Source organism: Alosa sapidissima, chromosome 13 (assembly GCF_018492685.1).
Source record: "Alosa sapidissima isolate fAloSap1 chromosome 13, fAloSap1.pri, whole genome shotgun sequence".
NCBI lineage: Eukaryota > Metazoa > Chordata > Actinopteri > Clupeiformes > Clupeidae > Alosa > Alosa sapidissima.
In genome coordinates this window covers 22,407,002-22,412,001 of record NC_055969.1, presented here as the reverse complement: position 1 = coordinate 22,412,001, position 5,000 = coordinate 22,407,002, and positions in this window count along the sequence as shown.

The window sequence follows — 5,000 nt, the reverse complement described above, 5'->3', positions numbered from 1 at the left end:
TCACCGCCGAAGTATTGTTCCAATTCACAAGTTCGGATTTATTCCCGGAAGTGTTCTCGAATCGTTGGTTTTATCAAGGATGCATCGGGTGGTGACTTGGTGGATTGAAGATTCCACAATGCATTACGTCAGCTCAGCCGTGACACTCACATAAGAGAAATGGCAGCATTGATACATAATAGGCCTACCTATCATAATTGCTGCTACAATCCGATCCATGTTTAGGCTATAAACAGTAGGATACAGGCTTCACAACTAACGTTAATCATAACTGTCACTTAAACTGCGAACTTCAAACGGTTTTCCCGCCATCGGCAAGTGAATATATTCTTATTAATATTTAATAACAAAATTTGCAATGAGAAACAAACTTAAACAAGCTGGTGAATTATATATTTTATTGTAAGTGTCAGAAATAGGCTACTGGGTAGACCAATAGAGCAATAGGTAGGCTAGGCTAAATGACTAGACTCTCGAGCTGTCTCTCGTTCTCCAGAGTCTGGACTCCCGATCTTAACTTTTCAAGTTCGAACTTTCAAGAACGGGAGACCGTTCTTTAGCATACTTTGTATTGAGAAAAGCCCCCTGTCACAACTAGCTCTGGACACTGCCCTCCGTTAGCGCTGTTACCATGGTGATGGGGCCACCTGCTGCCCTGTGGAGCTTTTTCATCCCAATCCGTGAATTAGTGAAACACACTCAGCACACAGTGAGGTGAAGCACACACTAATCCCGGCGCAGTGAGCTGCCTGCAAACACAGCGGTGCCTGGGGAGCAGTGAGGGGGTTAGGTGCCTTGCTCAAGGGCACTTCAGCCGTGCCTACTGGTCGGGGTTCGAACCGGCAACCCTCCGGTCACAAGTCCGAAGCGCTAATGTGTATGAGTTTGTGTATGTGTGTGTGTGTGCATTTGTCTAGGAGTGAGCTACCTCTCTGGGAGTACTGAAGAGAGGAGTGAGCTACATGCCACTGTGTGTGTGTGTGTGTGTGTGTGATAATAATAATATGTAATATGTAATAAAATGTAGCCCCACTAGACTTTTACGGAAAATTTTTGTTTCGTCCCCGGTGGCCACTCCACCTCCGTGCTGGGCCCCCAGAACCGCAAAAAAAAGCAGTTTTTCCTAAATAACTACCTGAACCGTGGCACTGAGGATGAAGAATCTTTTATGGTATGTTGGTCTCAAGGGCCCATATCAACCTGGCCCATAATCTCTCATTTGTGATTTGCACCCCCCCGGTAAAAAATGAAAATGCAATATTATTCTGCTTTAATCGCCCCTATCTTCAGTTAGGATGTTCAGAACTGCACCAAATTTTATGTGTATGATTGACCTGGCATTCTCTGGGGGTATGCCAAGTTTCGTAGAATTTCATCCATGGGGGGGTCAAGATTACTAAAAATTAGGTTATGTGTACATTTAGTGACTGTACACTCATTGGCCTGTAGATGGCGGTGCACACATATACACATGCACACACACACAGGCACCCACATACTATCGGTATTAGAACGGCCGATACATAATTACAAATTCAGTAGGATTAAAAGAAAGCCAAAATAAATATTCATCATCATCCTCATGGCTGCATTTCCACTATTGGCGATAAGTAGTCGTTTGTCCACTAGATGGCGCATCGTTGCAGTGAGACGTAATTTTGTTGGAAGTTAAAAGTGGGTTGGAAAAACAATGGATGCTTCCTACAAGGACTGTAATTTACCGCAGCGAACATCTAATAAGGATAGGACGATGTTCACATGAAGTGTAATTCCCATTTCTTCTTGAAGCCAAAATAAATCTGAGGATGTTTATCGGACATGCTTGGTTTTTACTGCAGGTACGTTAATCTTGTAATATCAATAAGGACCTAGGTAATGTTACTGTTAGCGTTGGTTGAGTGATGGAGGCCCATTTGATTGATTGCATTTGTAGAAAACTATAAATGCGGTTATACCAAGCAAATTGATAGCAGCACTGTAATTGTATCTTTCGACTGTCATTTGTTGCACGTGCTACAAAAATCATTCTGTGCAATTGAAGATTTACCAACGTTACACCGGTCTGATACAGTTTTGCCTATACATGCGTGAGACTGAGATGCCTGTTTGTTTGTTTTAAGTGCGTGCAGGGTGTGAGAGGGGAATCAATGTGCTTTGATTCCAGCTTGGTAGTTGTAGTCTGTGAAATTAAAAAGCACGTGTGTCTGAAGTATCCAAACAATGACACCTTCATTTCATTATGGCTGCTTTAGCAACACACCTTAAGCTACTGTGTAGTGGGTCCCATATAGAAGTGGCTACTTCATTCGCGCTTTCCTTGACACATGGAGCTGCGTGAATTTTATTACAACTTTTCGCCACGATATGACAGTTTAAGTCCGCTTGATACTGTAAGGCGTAAGCCATTGGTTTCCAAAGGAGATTTTATTTGTGTGTGGCCTACCTTATAAACCTACCTGTAGCTTAGGGAAGCTAACAGCTTTTTATTAGGATCTAGTTTGTTAGTTACAGTTTTGTCATAACTCCCTGATGCATTTTTGCATTTAGAATAGCCAGAGCGTGGATATCTCAATCGGAAAATTAAACAATATCGGGTGCCTGTGGACTAGGCTGGGTGAACCCAGCCTGATCTGCCCGCTATTTATTTTTTGATTTCTTAAAAGATTGAGCTTGGTCTGGTGAAAGCTATGGACCTCAGTTACACAATGCAAGGGAACATGAATCAGCCTATATTTGCACGAACAATAACGGACAACAGCTCTTCAACTTTGGCCCGTTAAAATGTGTATGAACAGTCTAGCGACGCATTTCATCAAGGCCCATTTGGACATGTCAGTTTTTTGCACCACTGGTTAGATGTAAAACAGCATTTTGTTTCAGACTACTGTTACTTAATTTGTGCATTAACAATAACATTTCAGACTACTGTTACTCAATTTGTGCATTGACAATAAAGTATCGCATGAACTAAAGATGACTAAAATCTTATGTAGAAGAAGAAACATTCACAAAAAATCCATCCATCCAAAAATGACCTTTGTTTTTGATAGCTGTTGAAAACGGCATGGAACTGACAGAGATGTTTTTGTTTATAAATAAATAAAATAAATAAATAAATAAATAAATAACATTATGCTGATACCTTTTGCTTTTCCCAAATACAATGTAGCCTACAGGTGTAAGTGACCTTTCATCTATCCAGTTGCAATGGATGAACTGTGATGAACTGCCCTATTTGTGATTGTTTAGAGATTTTAAAGGTTTTATAACAATGCTACATCTTCTTTGGCTATTCTACAATCTATTCACTTTTTCAGCACCAGTAGGCTACTTTCTGTGCAGCCGCACACACACTCAGGCATACCAAACAAGCATACACAAAAGTTTCAAGAGTGGGGGATGGAGTAAAAGATGGAGACAAATTGAAGTGTGATTTATTTTCGCGGAACGGATGTACAGGACTGAGCGGCGGTCATATTGTGTACCGCTATGCGGTACATCTAGTTTGTATAGCACCTATCATACACAGAATGCAGCTCAAAGTGCTTTACATTTGGAGCATGTAACACAATAATAGAGCAAAGTCATCTATAAGACCATCTATATAGCAGATGCAGCTCTGGCAGCGAGGCAGCCATCGCAGGGTTGAAGGAGATCAACTGGAAACCATAAAGATGGGGACACAAACAGCAACAAACCCTGCAAACAGAGAGGGACACTGTGACCGCGGAATCAAAACGCAGCCACAGAACTGAGGCTGTCGTCTCAAAGTAACAAGGGTGGTGTGCTAAAATTAGTGTCTGACTGTCAGAAGCATGCCCTCGCAATCACGCAGCGAGTGGAATGGAACGAGGAGCATGTTCACACCACCTGACAAAAGCAGGAGGAGAGAAGAAGGGATGAGGACTGTCAGAGACGGAGGGAAAATGAGAGAGAGAGAGAGAGAGAGAGAGAGAGAGAGAGAGAGAGAGAGAGAGAGAGAGAGAGAGAGAGAGAGAGAATAGGAGTAGAGAAAGAGACAGGGAGAGAGAGAGAGAGGTGGAGGTAGATTTCCCAACCCCTTCAATGAATCAATATGTATAGAGAGGTATGAGAGAGAGAGAGAGAGAGAGAGAGAGAGAGAGAGAGAGAGAGAGAGAGAGAGAGAGAGAGAGAGAGAGTGGGGGAGGAGAGGAGAGCAGATTTTTATCAGGAAGAACAAAGAAATCTCCACCAGCCATCTCCCTGCTCCAAGGGCCTCTCATTATTATTGGTTTCAGATTAAAAAACAGCAGCTGTGCTGTGCACACACGTTCCCTCATTCCCCTGTGTGTTTGTGTGTGTGTGTGTGTGTGTGTGTGTGTGTGTGTGTGTGTGTGTGTGTGTGTGTGTGTGTTTGTGGAACCAGAGCCAGACACGATGATATTTATACTTACAGCATTCATTAAATTATATTTATTTCCCATCATAGTTTAATTAGATAGACATGATACTACTACTACTACTACTACTACTACTACTACTACTACTACTACTACTACTACTACTACTACTAATAATAATAATAATAATAACATAATAATAATAACTTCAATTTATATAGCGCCTTTCAGATAACCAAGATCACTAAACTAGACTAGATTTGACATTCATCATAAGAGAATGTATGTGTCTGTATATGCACAAACATGCAAGTGAGCATCTGTCTGTGTGTTTGTGTGTGTGTGTGTGTGTGTGTTGTTAAAGTGTCTTGCTCCTACTTTTCGTAAGATTGCTCCTTGACAGAGAAGCGTGTGTGACGACATTTATTAGGCACGTTGCCGTGAGCACCAGGCGTCAGGAGTACAGAGACAGGGGTAGCCGAATAGGACTCATTATAAAGCTCTCACAACACTCAGCTCCCCATCTACCGCCTACGACGTGCAAGCACTCCACACACACACACACACACACACACACACACACACACACGCACACACACACACACACATGCACACACACACACCCAAACACACACATAT